The sequence below is a fragment of the Pezoporus wallicus genome, unplaced genomic scaffold (genome assembly GCF_028554395.1).
Source record: "Pezoporus wallicus isolate ANWC-B61680 ecotype Strahan unplaced genomic scaffold, APGP_CSIRO_Pwel_v1 contig_3058, whole genome shotgun sequence".
NCBI classification, from domain to species: domain Eukaryota; kingdom Metazoa; phylum Chordata; class Aves; order Psittaciformes; family Psittacidae; genus Pezoporus; species Pezoporus wallicus.
Window position 1 is genome coordinate 1992068 of NW_026641153.1, and position 17432 is coordinate 2009499.

Here is a 17432-nt window from a genome sequence, read left to right on the forward strand (position 1 = left end):
GATAGTGTCTAGCTGGAAAAAGGATTTGAAGGTAATATATCAGTTTATAGACTTTAGAGGAATCTGATTTAAAGTTCTTATTAGAAAATCAAAACCCGATTAAGAGCACATTAATGTAAAGCAGTAGGTATCAGGAATCAACAACATTAAAGAGGAAGATTGGAATTACCATCTAACAACTGAGTGACTATGATGTCCAAAAAATTTTCTGTCTTCAAGAAAATGAATTCAAGCCACATCTCTGGGATATTAGGAAAGAAGGATCCTGTCCTATATGAGGAGGCTTAAGGAGCTGAGATTCTTAACAGAGAAAGAGAATAAAAGAAATATTTTCTACTCATAAATATATATATATATATAAAAAGAAGAAATGAAAGTAGTAGGAAAATTATTTAAGATAAAGCACACACTGGGTCAAGCAAAAGGGTATAACAAGAACAAAGTGTTATAATCATTGAAAGGGCCTTTGAATTTTGGTCATAGTTGTGTGGTTAAAAAATCTGTGTTTTAACATGGAGGCAGACAAGCATGCCAAACCAGAGGGGCTTCTGTTCTCTGCTGCAGCAGGGGTCCAAATTTGACTGGAGGAAGACCAGGCAGTCTTCCAGGTTACATGTGATATTCCTTTCCTGTTTGATATGTGGTCACAATTTGTTTTGCAGGCATATTTCTGAAATATCTGCTACTAAAGACTGTTGCTACAGAAAGGTCTACTACAATTAACAGCATTTAAGAAGGTACAGCATTTACCTCTGTCAGACATTTAATCAATTTGACTCATAGCAGATCCCTGAATATACTCTGCTGGTGCCAGCACTGGATTATTAGGAAGATTATTTTGATTTTGAAGTGCCAAAATCTGACTGCCACACAGAAGTTGTATGTGACCTCCTTTGGTCTGACTGGGATCATGGAACAAACTAAGCTTTTATTGGCATACCTCCCCTCTGCCCCAGCCATGCACAAAAATACCACAGAAAGGAACATATATATCTATCTTAGTTCTTAGCCCCCTTTAAATGGCAAGAGTTTTTTTTCAGCTTGAGCAATAAGTCATGTATTAATCAAATCATAGAATCATAGAATGGTTTGGGTTAGAAAAGACCTTAAGATCATATAGTTCCAACCACCCTGCCATGGGCAGGGACACCGCACACTAAATCATGTCACCCAAGGCTCTGTTCCAACCTGGCCTTGAATACTGACAGGGATGAAGCTTTTACCACTGCTTTGGGCAACCTACTCCAGTGCTTCACCACTCTCACAGTAAATTTCTTCCTCATATCTAACCTAAATCTTCCCTGTTTAACTTTGTCCTATCACTACAGTCCCTGATAAAGAGTCCCTTTCTTTGACCCATGTGTTTGCATGGGTCAAATGTGGCTACTAACCAGTGGTCTACTAGTCAGTAGTTAGTCTGCTAGACAATTCCTGTCTATTTACTCAGCTGTCTGCCTCAAAGGACTTCTGCTTGTGAGGATGCTTTGAAATTGAGCAGCCTCATCTAGTAGGTAAGATACATATTGATACTCACGTGGTCAAGTAAGTAGTATGATATGAATAAAGGTACCCTAATTTAATATAAAAATAAAGTTTGCATGTAACCTCGTTTCTGAATGCTATTTTCCCACTTGTCACTCCCGCTGAACTTAAGTGAGAAGCAGATTATCCAAGGTATTTGCTCCAAGGAGGACAAGACTATTTTAAGTCAGAGGCAAAAAATATTTCAAATAATCTTTGTGTCTCTGTTTCAAGATTTCTACCTAAGAAGCCTAAGTAGTTTTCTATTCAGACTTGAGCTCAGAATGTGTTTTTATTCTTGCAGTAACCAAACCATTTCTTTTATGCCTGGCTCTAAATATTTTTTTCAGATATACTTGTTTTACCCCTTCAGTGCTGAGAGAATGAAGGCAAGTAAAGATCCAGGAAGACCACGAATACTAATATGTTTTAACCAGTCTGGAATGATCAAAATCAGCATGAGTTTCTTCATACTGTTTTAACCTGTAAAAATAATCATGATCATAATCGTGATTTCAAAGTGCTTGAAGATGACATTCCACCCATGGTTAGTAGCGTGGGCCTTATATTAATGAGCATTGCATCATTTATCCTTTAAGCCAAGAGGGACATTTTTGTTCTTCCCATGATGGCAATGTGATATATTTCAGTTGTTCTCAATCTTAATGAAACTGTAACCATAAATAATAGCTATGTGTCAAGATGAGACACTAGATTTAATCTAATTAATTTTAGAATGTCTGTAGAATTACTTCAGTCTTAGGAACAAAGACAATTCAAACTTTTTTATAGAGGAATGTTTATTCCTCCTCATCCATATCATGAGTAGGTGGTAATATACATGCCAGTGTAGAAGTGTCTGCATGTAGTAAAATTTAATTCTTGCAGGAAGAAAGGTACTTTTAGCATGTTGTCTCTCCCACACTTTCACCAAAGTTTTGCTAGATTTAATTTTAAAAGAGATAAACATGACAAATGTTGCACATAAAATTGTTAATAAAAATGTAAAATTGAGTGAAACCCCCAATAAGTCAGAAAATGAAGAATCAATTATACATTAATGATGCAAATACCAAGTCATTGTGTGTATACAATACCTAGCAAAAAAAATTGCCAGTGTGTACGTCTAAAAAAAATTAAGGAATACAGAAGAAATACCTTCTTTAACTTACAGCAGTTCCACATGTCTTCAGGGTCATGGATAATTGTGCAAATATAGAGAGTAATAACAAAAATAGGACTCACTAAAAAGGTGTCTAGTAGCACTATGGAAGAGCTCTAATTTTATTAATAAAGAGTTCATATTTTGCAGATGTTTTCTTTTAAGCTCATGCGAAGCTGGTGGATGGAAAGTCTCATCTTGTAAATTTTAAAGGCTAAGTAGTTCTGGGATTTTTGCAGGAAGGATATTTAATTTCACTGATTACATTTATTTAACTTTATTTAAATAGAGAATATCATAGAATCACAGAATGGTTTGAGTTGGGCAAGGATACCTTCCACTAGATCAGGTTGCTCCAAGCGCCATCCAGCCCGGCCTTTAACACTGCCAGGAATGGGGCAGCCACAGGTTTTCTAGGCAACCTGTGCCAGTGCCTCACCACCCTCACAGAAAAGACCTTCTTCCTAGCATCTGATCTAAATCTAACTTCTTTCAGTTTAAAGCCACTTCCCCTTGTCCTGTCACTTCATCCCCTTGTTAGAAGTCTCTCTCCAGCTTTCTTGCAGGCCCCCTTTAGTCACTAGAAGCTGCTCTAAAGTCTCCCCAGAGCCTTTTCTTCTCCAGGCTGAACCAACCTAACTAGCTCAGCCTGCCTTCAGAGAAGCAGGTGTCCAGCCCTCTGATCATCTTCATGACTCTCCTCCGGACCTTCTCCAACAGGTCCATGTCTCTCTTGTGTTGGGGGCCTCAGAGTTGAATGCAGTTCTCCAGGTGGGGTCTCACAAGAGCAGAGGGTCAGGACCACTTCCTTTAACCTGCTGGTCACGTTTCTTTTGACACAGCCCAGCATCTAAAGCCCTTTCTGGGCTGCAAGAGCACACTTCCAGGTCATGCTGATTTTCTCATCAACCAACACTCCTGGGTCCTCCTCTGGGCTGCTCTCAATCCAGTCTGTGTCCAGCCTGTATTTGTGCTCAGGATTGCCCCAACCAAGGTGTAGGACCTTGCACTTAGCCTTGTTGAACTTGAGGTTTGCATGAGCTCACCTCTCAGGCCTCTCTAGTCCCTTTGGGTAGCATCTGAGTGGCATGTTTAAATAATTTTTTTATAACCCTAGACTTAGCTAAGCTTTCCCTCCTTCAATTTACTGTTCCAGGAAGCACCTAATAAAACAAATTTCCTTTGGATTTTCCTTAATTTTTACCCAATTTCTGAGGTGAAAATATAGGGAAACTAAATTAACATAACTTACACTACCTTACAAAGCATTTTCAAATTATATCACATCTTAATTTTAACTAAGATTTTCCAAATAGTTTCCCACATTATTGTTTTGTCAAGTGTAGTACCTACTTAACTTAAGGAAAAGATGCATTCAGTGTAGAAACAGAAACAGATATTTTCCTTGATGCATCAAAGAAAAGACTTTTGCTACCATTTGAATTAATTTTTAGTAAAGTATAAAGAATAAAGTGTTTCCAAATCAAAATATTAAAAAAAGAGCTTCTGTACTACCTGAAGATAAATCAGATATTCCCAGTAATACATGTTTTGGAGCTATTACCTCTCTGGAAGGAAGGGATGGGACCCATTCCAATGAAATTAATGTTCTGATAGTTTGAGAAATGTAAAAGAATTCATCATTATAAGATTCTTCCATAAACACAAGCATTGTATGCCAAAACAAGTGTCCATCTTATAAACAGAACTTTACTCTAACCTCCAGTTGGCAGAGAGGCTCTAAATGGTTTTAAAGTTCAGTTAGCTGAAACAACTTAAAAAATATTTGCAGGATGATCCTATTATAAATAGGTTCTACACATGCTATGTATTTCCTCAGATTAAGCAACTTGCTTGTGAGTCATAAGGAGGATTATCTATATAGGTCTCTTCAGAGGCTTTTGTCTCTTCACGAGTTGCTATAAACTTCATGACATAATTGCACCTCCCTTTTGGTCTGTGGTTATTATCCACTTCATCTAGATTAGTTTCATGCACAGAAATGAATGAGAAATGGATAAATATAGCAAAACCTGTGCATATACTAGTAAATAACTCAGGTCAGCTATACTTCTGTGTACTTTTCTTGAAAAAGAAAAGCAAATTAGTAAATTTTATGTATGTTTCAACAAGGTATTTTTCAGTACCTGAGGTCAAAACTGGGCATTCCTCCCACTTAAAATGTCTAAAGTAACTGTGTCTGAGCTAGTCACCCTAGGCTGCCTCTGTAATTAACACACAGGAAATACAAACCTCAAAAGGTGAGTCATCTGACCTGTAAAAATACTGTGACAGATGCAATGAGTAGCTCTCTGGAAGGGAATAATTTACTCCATTAACACAAAAAAACATCAAGAACCAGCTGAAAACCAGAAGTTGAACATTGAAAGATATTGTTTGGAGCATACTGCTGATGGTTTTAGGATTGCTGAATCCTGAAGTGGAACTGACACTTCCTTGAGTACAATTCTGCCTTGGACACCTTTCTTCCCCTCTGAACTCTTCATACCAGTAACTGAGCCTCTAGGGAGGTTTTCAGAAGCAGAAGTTGCTCTTCAACAATCAGAAAAGGAGGGAGTGATCCTGTGATTACAGAGCTGCACTGTACTGAGCAAGTAGATTTTCTGCAGCTTTGACCTAAAAATTCATTTCAGCTTTCAGAAGCCTTAGAGAGTCAGTTTTCATACTTAAAAGGTAATAGGAGTGTGGACCATTTATGCATAGGTGATATAGGTCATAAAGGCTTAGTATCCATTAAGTACTTTTTAAAATTGAACTGAAAAAGCCAAGTTTTTCCCTTTGCTATTATTTTTGTTTTGCTTTTTCTATTACTGTTATTATTGTTGTTGTTGTTGTTAAAAACCCAAACAACAGAAACCAGATTTCTGTTCACTTTCAAAACTCATCATTCTCTCTAAATTAAACCCTTCCAGTGAAACATGATTACTTCATATGAAAATATAAGACCTGATTTTATATTTTCTTAACCCTCAATATTAGGGTTGTCATAATAAGTTCATCCCTGTGAACCTGCTTAGTTATCAAGAGTTTCAGTGCCAGTCTCAGATGTACTCTTTTTATAACCCACATTAATCTCAGCAGTAGTGCCAAAGTAATGCTTTTATTTGAACATTTTCACTTTCACACCCTATCCTCACATAGTCTACATATCTCACAGTCTTCCTTTGACCTGAATAAATAAAATAGACTGCTGAGTGTTCTTACTGGGATGGGATGTCTCAGATTCATTCCACATGGTGTTGTTTGCTTTTGCATTTCTTTTTTTCCCCCTGTTTGCTATTGTGAGCCTTTTGAAGTTTACAAACCAAGCTCTTCTCTCATTTATACAAGTGCAATCCCATTAAATCAAATAGGTGTAAGTAGGACAGGACTTGGACCTGTTCCTACCACTTGCTGGACGTTGTAGTCTCCTTTCTAGACAGGTATCTTAGCTGCTGGCTTCATTGTCCTGTTTCTTTTAATTTTAGCTCTAAGAATGTGCAAGGATAAGCATTTTTGATAAAATGCCATGGATTCTGGAGTTTCTTTAATAAAAATAACCCAGCATGTGCCTGCCACAAATTTTAGGGTCTGCATATTGCCTACTCAAAATAAAACAACTTCTCTCCACACTTCATTTTGAATAGGGATGGACAAATATGGAATTAAAGGTTAGCCACAGGGGTCCTACAAGTGCCTGCAAAATTCAAATAACAAATATAAAAAATATTTTATTTTTTATTTTTTTAAGGCAATCTTTAATATTTATCTTATTCTAGTAGTTCAAGCGGTTGCCAGGAACATAGTTATTTCTACTTAGAAAATTTTCTTCATGAAAAATGATAGTAGTTAGGCTAGTGAACCTATAAAACTGCTGTAAAAAGGCATAATTTCAGAAATCACACAGTTCTTTCGGCACTGCAACATACTTGTGAGACCTTCTGTTTCTATTTACAGTACTTACAGGTTCAAGTCCACCTCATTTCAAATGTGTTCCTAGCCAAGCATCTCAATGCTTAGGAAATGTGGATTCAAATAGAAATAAGAACTGAGAGAACATATTCAATTAAAACCAGGGTAGGGTGAAAGAAGAAAAGAAAAAAGAAATCTGATACAATAAAGAGAAGAGAGAATTTTAAACCTGAGAGATTTGAGGTATCAGTGAGGTATCAGGCCCACCTAAATCTTCATCCATAGCTGTGCTGATCAAGTAGCCTGATTACAAAAAGTACTGGGTAAGAGTCCCTGAACCCTAAATGAAATTTCTAACCAAACTGTACCAATTCATTTTCAGAGAGCAAGGTTCAGCTCAAACATTGCTTTCAGCTTATTTCTGATCAAATGTGGAGTTTTTAAAACCCTAAAAATGCATTTTATCTCCTATCATACTATATACTTCCATAGCTCTCCTTGGCGTCTGAAACACTATGTATCCCTTGAAGACAGGCTGTAGCGCAAGTTTTGCTCAAAATGTTGCCTGATTTTGACTCAGGCCTGAAGCCTAAGCTAATGAACAGTTAAAACTGTTTTCATGTTTATGATCACCTCTGAACAGGCAAAATTCCCAATGATTTTACAGGGAGAGTTGTTTATTTTTAAATCTCATAGCTTAGCTTGACATATGAATGCAGCCTGATTTTAATCAGGTCATAGGGTAGTTGAATCAAAGTTACTAGTTTCACCTCGAGACAAGTGTTCTTCATTCAGTAAAATTTCTTTTGAAGTATTAGAGTTTGCCTGAGCAAAGGTTAAGGGAAAAATTAAAAGAGTATTCAAAGAAACAAACATCACTCAGATGATCAATAAACTTTCCAGTCAGGAAAGCTTATGGAATAGCTACTACTGCCAGTGCTGTAGCTGCAGTATACAGGGTAGATTTGCTAATGTATTCAGTAATTATTTTTCTAAACAGATATGGCTGGAGACAGGGATATAATACTGTTGAAAAATTGAGAAACATCTCCTTAAGTAACAACTACAATTAAGAATTGCTACTTCACATAATAGTCTGATCAGAGCTACTACATTTAGGTTCTGTCAATGCCCTTTTTACCTGTTACCCTAATGCAGGTTGAAACTAAGTCAGTGACTCACTCCCATTTCTTAGAATCATAGAACAGTTTGGGTTGGAAAAGGCCTTAAAGGTCACCTTGTTACAAGCCAATTACATATACTTTAAATTTGGCATTACTGCCAGACTCCCCTATGCCCCACCAGCTCAAGGCTCAGATTCAGTAATAAAATAGCTTGGGTTTTCAACAGAAACATGTCTGAAAAAACTCACGGCAGCTCTGAGAAGCCAGGCCTTAATAAAATTTAGGGAATAAATTTGAGCTTTGGAGATTTTCCTTACTCCCTTTTTTTCTCATGCTCTTTTTTTCCAGTAGGGAAAAAAATATTTTCTTTCAGTAATTTGGATTCTTTTGGAAATTATCTCTCAAGAAAGAATAGTTCCTCCACCATTAACACCTTTTGGGTTTCTTACATTGTGTGGTTTTTCCAGCTACTGTACTTTGTTTTGCAGTTATCCAACCACAGGCTACCTGCCTGATTAGAGATATTTGGGTTCAGTAATGTATTTATTTATTAAATATTGCTGGAATCTGCATGAGAACATATGAGAACAAACGAGTTACTGGATGAAATGCTCCCTCTGCTGTCAAAGGAGAGTATCAGTACTGGGAGGCTTCTTAATTCGGCAAACTTTACCAGGACTAGGCAATGTCACAATCCATTAAGCGTGTCTCTAACTTTACTGGCTAGGTATGCGGTCTCCAAAGGCAAGATCTCAGATCTTACCTTTAGTCTGGATGAAACTTAATATCTGAATTTGAACATTTCCTCTGGAGCATTCAACTTTATTAAAAGAGATAAGAGAAAACTGGCATAGTTCTTACACTGTAAATTGTACCGCTAATCTGTTTCAGATACAGTATAGGCCATCAGCAGCTGGCTGGAAGCCCTCTGAATCAGGACAAGTTGTTCTCTTGAATTTGGTGACTTTGCACTGGACTGTTGTTGGGTAAAGTTTATGTCAGTTTTTATTCCTGTTTGCTTTCAACAAACACTCCAAGCAAAAAAGAAAACTTATGTCCTGAAAATAAGATGAAAGTACAGAATGGAGCAATACCTGCACATATGAAATGACTTTTGATGCCAGAAAGTAGGAGAGTTTAGCAGGGCTAGGAGATCATCCAGGGAACTCTGCAAGAACAATGATGTTCTGCTGCTTGCTCATAAATGCATACCTTTGATTCTCCAGAAGTTCACTTTTGTACATCATACTGAAACCATATTAGCATTGGCTCTGTCCTGCAAAAATGTGATCATAAATGTTCATGTACAAGGCGCCACATGTATTTGCTTTGATAATGTTCCTAAGTTCTTTTATTCATCCTTTGAGAACTGTTGTAAAAGCAAATATTTGTTCACAAGAGTATTTCCAGAATGTGAAAACGTGACGAACAATCATGCAAACAGGTATCTGTGTGAATATTTGAATAGCAGGTTTGCTTTAAAGTCCTCCTGATGTTAAGGATCTGAATGAGAGAGAACAGAGTACCTTCAATAGTAAAGGCAGAAATAACCCCCTCCCCCTCAAAAAAAAAACCAAAGAATTCCAAAACCAGACAAAATTTGGAGGTTCCCCAAATCAGAGTGGTTTCTTATAACTTTGCTATACTAGGCAGAATTCTAATCTCTTTTTAATTCAAATTCCTTCAACAAAAGGCTAAGTGAAATCATTATTATGCTAACAGAAAAGGCCTTTTAAAGTATGGGATGCTCAATACACAGCAGAACCCTCTGCTGCTTCAATCCAAGCTAATGCTCTAAGTTCTTTAGTAGATCCAGGCACCTTTTAACAATTTTCTCCTTTTGAGTTTATGACTTGTTGGTGTAAGGTTGTGGAAACCTCTTAAATGCTTATACTTTTTAGTCTGGTGATTATTTTTCTATGTCAACAAATAGGATTGAAACCTCCATGGGTTTATGAAAGTTTTGGATTCAGGTCTTTTACTTCCATGGAAGTGCTTTGACCACATAAATGCCAACACTGCAAACATGCGGAAGACCCAAAGAGTTATGCTTCTAGTATATCTTGCAATATTGTGTTACCATCAAGGATTCTGTTAGGGATGTGGCTGAAGAAAGACCTGTATGTACTTAGCTCATTGAAAATGCTGTTGAAGACATGCACAAACACAGATTTAGACTACTGAGGAGGTGTCTAAATTCACTGGTGTCTGTGTCTAAATTAATACTTCCCTGGAAGGCTGAATATCTCCATAGAAAGCACCATATTACTAGGTCCTTTTAAATGTAGACAAAGCCTCTTTCATCAAGCAAATCTTCCACAGAGCTGTAACACTGAAATACTTAGTCTGTTTGGCAGATCTACCTGGAAAATAGGGACAGTTCCCAGCCAAAATGGCCAATCTGTCTGCCCTTCAGCCAGGTTCCAGGTATTATGAGATCTGCAGTTCCAGGCTTCCCTAGAGTTTTCAGGATTTTAGCTTGGAACAGGGTAAGCCTCAGTCCAGATGGGGGGCGAGGATCCTGCAGATGAGTTCCCCTATTACAAGCAAGACACTCCTGGCTGACCTCTTGATGTCAGAGCTTTCAAAGCTCCATTTGTAGATGGTAATGGGGTTGTCCCCTTGGCAAGAAACCTGGTCTTAGGAGTTTCTCTTGCTGCTCTGTGATACTGGTCTTATTGTCCCTTCAAGTTCCACTGAAAGAAATGCCAATTTCACAGATCAGCCACCCATCTCATTATTTAACTCTTATTTTCTTGTGGTTCTCAAACACATCTTGTTCAAATGTCTGGTTCAATGCACAATTTTTAGAAGAGGCTATGTGTCAACTCACACTTCGAAGCAACATGACAATAATTGGAATATATATTGAAGTCCTGCAAGGAGTATATTGTAGCTGTTTATCTCTGATACATTAAAGTAGTAAATCAAACAGGAGACTTATCTAAATCAACACAAGATTTGTGTCTATTAGAGCAAAGCCACAGGCCAGAACCTCAGCAAAAAGGCTTCAAATTGAATTAGTCAAAGAGTGAGCTGCACTTTTCATGGTTATGTGCAATTACATGCAGATTCAGTTTCTTTGAAAGAATTTGACAGGAGAAAATTTAAACTAAAAGTTTCTGGTAGACCAATAAATCTTGCTTTCCATGACTCATATGTCTGTATCCTGGCCAAAAAGAAAGTCAGATGTTTTATCTGTGTTTGCACATATTACTAGAAATACAAAATCCCACTCAAAAAAAAAAAAGTGTGTGGGGGGGAGAAATTTAATAATATTATTTGAATATAAATTCTCTGTTAATTTTATGTATCCATTGCATAAGACATTCCAGCACATTCATGAGAAAATTCAGATACAAAAAGTTACATTTTGTGTAGTCCAGCAATGAACTTCTTCACCTACCAGCTTTTAACCTTTAACCACACAAAGATATCTTTGTCATTTAAGAATATACAGGGTAGATTATAAGGCCTTGATACTACAATCAGAGATTTTGAGAAGGATTCTTTTTCTTTCTTTATCAATAATTACTCTTGAACATTTCACCGCAAATTAGTGTTTGCTGTGAATTAATGTTTCAATAAATATTATTAATGATCTCTTTTTTCCAGGTTCCTTTCCTCACCTGAAACTGTACTGCCTTCATTTGTATAGAGCTAATTCCGTAAATACGGATTAGGAGCAGAAGGTGAAACCTGATTTATACACAAATCAGAAATGATTTTTGGAAAAAAAAAGGCCCTTCATGGGGAGAAAAAGTGGGGAAGAATTCCTACTTTGGAGAGGATTTTGCAAGGCCCTGTACAAGGTAGTTATTGTATTTCACTCTGGTAATTATCAGGCTGCTAGTTCAGGTTCTGCAGATCAGCCTCTAGAGGCATTTGTCTCTTGCCATTGATTACACAGCGTTGGACCCTGATATAGTTACCTTCAAGTGTAGGTAACTGTTAGGATAGTGGTGTTTAGTACAAAGATGAATAAATATAATTTTAATAATAACTTTAATAAAAACTTTGGGCTTATATGTGGTCAATTATATGTTTACAGACAACAGTTATCTTTTAATTTTTTCTGCATGAAACTTCACCCAGGGCTCCTACTGAGCTGCTAGGGACTGGGTTTTGTAGTGTGGATTGACTTTCCACTTCTGTGGGTCTTAGATCCTGGCACTTTTTTCTTTTTAGCCTTTTTTTTTTTTTTTTTAGCCTTTTTTTAGTTCTTCTTCTTTTTTCCTTTAATCTTTATTTTTGTGGGGTTTTTTTTGTTTTGTTTTGTTTTGTTTTGTTTAACCTTTTTAACATATTTCTTGGACTTACATACCATAGATTTGACCAATTGAGAAGACTGACTAGGAATCATGAGAAAGCTGACAAAGACATAATATACTTGTGGCTACATCAGTGTTAGTAAATAATGTGAGACATTCATTAATTGGATGTGACATGGCTCTAGCTGACATAGAGGAATAACCTTGCTCTTCAAAAGAGAGACTGCTGGGAAGAGCGTCTGTCTGACACTTTCCCCTAAATCACACCCGAACATTGCTTGAGAAGGTAGGATGGAGGCAAAGACTGTGCTTGGGACCTTTCTAACAATTTATAAAGTTGCATTTTCACAGGCCAGGTCACTTGCTTCTGCCTTGGTCCTGTTTATCTACATACATCAAACATGTTTTTTTACCTACACCAATTTACTGACCTCCTTGTTAAAGAAGACGTGAAAATCCAAAAAACTCATGAGGTCAAAGCAGTGAGAAAACACGTGCTCTCTCTGGGTTAGGCAGCTCAGCACTGTTTACAAGGGTCTAGGGTGCAAAGATGGATAACCTTATTTCTGCTGAGGGAAATGAGTGTTTAGAAAGGCCCAGAGGGGCTAAAGAAAGATATGATTGCTGCTTACTCTGCCTCAGAAAGCCAGCACCTGCATCTGCTCTGTTGAGCCCAGATTTGTATGCTTTGGAAAGGTCCAGATGGAGATCTTAACTAATCCTTTATGAATAACATATCATCAAACACCTGTACATTTTAAAGTTAATAAAGCAAGTGTAAGAAAGAAAACAAAATGCTGAGTTAATGAAGACCAAAATTGCGCCCCCAGGGCATGAAAGTCTGTCTTCCTACAGGCCCTAAGCTTCCTCAGGTCTCAGCAATGGTGTCAGGCTCAGGACCATCCACCACTAGTTTTATCCTGGGAATCATCTGTTGATGTGTGCTGAGCTCTCCCGCCTGTTCCTCCAGGGACGGACGTTAATGCACGTCAGTGGAAGCTGGCGTGTGTACAAGTGTCAACAGGCCCCAGCTCTGAGCACAGCATTACCATTCCCCAGCGATGTGGCAACTGCACTGCACAGGGGGACAGCTCAGGTGTATGGCCACAGACAGAAGTGAGTATTTCCAGAAGGATTTAATTTCCTTTTCTCACTATTTGCAGGATTGCTTTGTATATATACTCACACAGGTACCTTTGAAGGCAAATCTGTTTGCCCCCAGGCAAACAGCTTGTGAGACAGTTGCTAGCTCCTAAATCTGTATCAGTAGGCACATTACACAGAACAATTTGGCTTTCTAGGATAGTGTCCGGAATTAGAGAGCCACCTGTGTGGGGAGAGAGGGGAGGAGGGAAGCCCGCATCTTTAGCTTCTCCACCCTACCATATGTTTGTTCCATTATAAACAAATAGCTTTTAGAGCTGGAGAGAAACTACTTACTGAAATGTCTTGATGTAAAATAAAAGAAGCTTAAATAGGAATTTTCCTTAGAAAATATCCAGGTAGGAATCAGGAATAGCCACTGACATAAGAAATGCATTATAGCACTTTGTGATGCTGATTAAGCTGCAGTATTATGAAATATGGTACAGAAAGCCCTGTTTTAAATCTGCGTTAAATAGAAAGCTTTTAAACATAAATAAAGAATACTGTAAATAAAGTGCTGACTGAATTCTTGTCTCATGCATTTGAGTGAAATATGGTTGGTTTTTTTTTTCTCTTCCTTTTATTGGAGCTTCTCCTGGGCTACCATTAACTTCTGTATATTTGCATTCATTTACCATCTTTTACTTACCTATTAACATAATTTTTCATGTCTTTCAAATGACAGACGCAGAAATTATAGTAGTACGTCACTATAGCTGGTTTGGTATCTCTATCTTTAATCTCAAATTAAAGAGAAATTTCCATGTCTGTTGTTATAACTACTTAAGGAGTGACAGCAGAGCACATCCATAAGGCTATTTCAAACGCTTGTGCTGAATCTGTTATAGCTGTTATTGCATAGTTTAAACTGTTTCACACAGCCTTAACCCAGATCTCACTGAAGGCAAGAAGAGCTCTTCAATAAACTCTGGCGCAGACCTCTGAGAAACAAGATAAACTGTTTTCCCTTTTGGGAGAACTACCAATGGCCTGTTCTGATCCCTACACATTTTAAACAATGCTGTTCAATCGTACCTAAAGCTGTGAAGGTGTCTGATGCTTCTTGATGTAATTTGGCATTTTATGCGGAACTTAGAAAAACCTGACAGCTCAAGACTTTGCCAATACACACATTCCTTCACATGCAAGTCTGTGTGATGAAATAAAAGTGAATCTGAGATTATTTTGTGCTTCAATAATTTTTTTCCTATGAGCTTTTCCATTTTGTTTTGTTTCTCTTCTTTTGAACTCTGCTTTGATACCAGACAATAAAATGCCATCTAAAGGAGGGCTAAAGACCAAGCAATACAAGCACACTGTGCATGAAGGGAATTTTCTTTGCTTCCCAGTGATAACCTATATGAAAGAAATAACAGCTTTTCCCTATTATTCATGGGGCTGATCCAAATCCCATTAAAATCAATGGGGAGCTTTCATATCAGTAAGTGTTTCAAAACAGGTTTTAGGAGATTTGTGATGCAAGGCCAGTATTTTCAAAGGTGTCAGGAAAGACATTTAGGGCATGCATGATAAAAAAAACCTAACTAACTACTCAGTTAATGAGTTACCACTCGTGACCAGAACTGCAGTTGCTGGCAGCATGCACAGTCTTAATTTATTATGAATTCACAAGAAAATGTTTTTTGTTTTTTTTTAGCCATCATGACTGAGTAGTTTGTGGAATATCATTTATCCACAGCACTTCATCTAGAGATTCACTTCACGTACTCTAACATCCTAGAAGCCTGAGACTCAAGCTGAAGGGTATTCTGTGCTGCTGGGCTAAGCTTTTTCACAGTTTCTCCTATTACAGCTGCTCCACTTTCTTTGAAACACTACAACATTCGCCGAAAAAGGAACAGAACGGGACTTGTCATGGTAAATTGCCTGAAGTTTCCTCTAACCCATTAAACTTGTGATTACTGTACACAGTATAGAACTGTCAGAGTTCAGAAGACTTTGAGAAGTTCAAACTGAAAAAAAGTGCCTTGCTATATTTTAGATATCTTTGTGCAGAAATTTCTGTATCTGACATAGTTTGCTAGAAGAAATTTCTCTGTAGCTGCATGACTTATATAAATGCTTAGCAGAATGGCAGTCAGCATTAGGATCATCTAACGAATGCCTTTCTTGTGGAGCTAACCCTGAATGCCGCAGCTTTAAAACCATTAGCACACTAATGACCTAGCAGCATTGATTTGTGTACTTCAACACAGAATCATGTTTAAGCAAATCACATTCCAAGTGCTTCTCTAAATGCTTTTCTTCTAGAACAGCAAGCTTCAATGTAACAGGAGGCAGTGAGTTAGATGGACCCCCTGTTGCTGATAGAATTTGGCAAGTCAGGACAGGGTGCCCAGCTCGAAGTTACAGCACCAAGCCAGTCACTAATTTTCCTATTTGTGTTAGACTTAAGTATATATGAAAGCAACATACTGCCACCATTATTGATTGTTTCTATTCAGAAAATAGCAGGGACCACAACAACAGGGGTACTGATATTCAAAAATGGAATGCATTGGTCAGACTGAGTGTTTGAAAATTATGCAGCACTTCATCTTGACATTATGTCTTCTTAGCCAGAAGCTACATTTTGTGATTAGTATATTCAGACACTTTCTTTTCTTTATGTTCAGATTCCAACTGTTCTGCAGATCTGAAAAACAGAACAAAAAGAAAAAAAATGCTTTTAAAACCAGTCTGACAACTGCAATTAAATCAATCACCCATTCAATTTCAGATATTTGTAACATAAAGTAATTTACCAAACACCTTTCATCCATAACAGCTCAAGGCGTATTTGCTATAAAAGCACTTCAGTAGAAAATTCCAGCATTCCTCCTCTACTTAGGTGCTTTTATAAAGAATGCACTTCTAACTATAGAGACTAAAAAGGGTTGAATATTCACTAGTTTATAATTTTCAACAGGGATCACAAACTTCTGAGGGAATTATGCCTAGCTAATGGCAAATCTAATACTTCTTGAGAGAACTACTTCTAATTGTACTAAAGCTTCTACTAATGCTTCTAGTACTACTGCTTGAGGGAGTAGGCAGATGAATTGGTTGCCTTCTATCCATCATATCTGAGAAGTCATAGAATCCTAGAAGCATAGAATAGTTAGGGCTGGAAAGGACCTTAAGATCATCTAGTTCCAACCCCCCTGCCATGGGCAGGGACACCTCACTCTAAATCGTATCACCCAAGGCCTCGTCCAACCTGGTCTTGAAAACTGCCAGGGATGGAGCATTCACAACCCCCCCCCGGCAACCCATTCCAGTGTCTCACCACCCTCACAGGGAAGAATTTCTTCCTTATATCCAGTCTAAACATCCCCTCTTTAAGTTTTCACCAGTTCCCCCTTGTCCTATCACTACAGTCCCTAATGAAGAGTCCCTCCCCAGCATCTCTGTAGGCCCCCTTCAGATACTGGAGGGCTTCTATGAGGTCTCCACACAGCCTTCTCTTCTCCAGGCTCAACAGCTCCAACTTCCTCTGCCTGTCTTCATACGGGAGGTGCTCCAGTCCCTTGATCATACTCGTGGCCCTCTTCTGGGCTTGTTTCAACAGTTCCATGTCCTTTTTATGTTGAGGACACCAGAACTGCACACAATACTCCAGGTGAGGTTTCACAAGAGCAGAGTAGAGGGGCAGGATCACCTCCTTCGACCTGCTGGTCACGCTCCTTTTGATGCAGCCCAGGATACGGTTGGCTTTCTGGTTTCTGAGTGCATACTGCTGGCTCATGTTCATTTTCTCATCGACCAGCACCCCCAAGTCCTTCTCCACAGGGATGCTCTGAATCTCTTCTCTGCACAACCTGTAGCTGTGCCTGGGATTGCTCCCACCCAGCTGTAGGACCTTGCACTTGGTATGGTTCAACTTCATGAGGTTGGCATCAGCCCACCTCACAAGCGTGTCAAGGTCCCTCTGGATGGCATTCCTTCCCTCCAGCGTATCAACCCAACCACACAGCTTGGTGTCATTGCCAAACTTGCTGAGGGCGCACTCAATCCCACTGTCCATGTCAGTGATGAAGATGTTAAATAAGACTGGTCCCAACACCGATCCCTGAGGGACACCACTCATTACTGGTCTCCAGCCAGACATTGGGCCATTGACCACAACTCTTTTTGTGCGGCCATCCAGCCAGTTCTTTATCCACCAAGTGGTCCATCCATCAAATTGATGTCTCTCCAATTTAGAGACAAGGATGTCGTGTGGGACAGTGTCGAACGCTTTACACAAGTCCAGGTAAATGACATTAACTGCTCTACCCCTGTCCATCAGTTCTG

The 17432-nt window shown here is 38.4% G+C and overlaps 1 long non-coding RNA gene across 1 annotated transcript in view; it reads left to right on the plus strand.

Moving 5' to 3' along the window:
• The window catches only part of LOC130606298 (uncharacterized), a 34378-nt gene extending 19455 nt beyond the window's left edge, over positions 1-14923 (plus strand). The window contains exons 2-3 of the long non-coding RNA XR_008973938.1: positions 8611-8705; positions 14794-14923. This is a non-coding gene — a long non-coding RNA (uncharacterized LOC130606298). The remainder of the gene's footprint in view (positions 1-8610; positions 8706-14793) is intronic.
• Positions 14924-17432: the final 2509 nt, after the last annotated feature.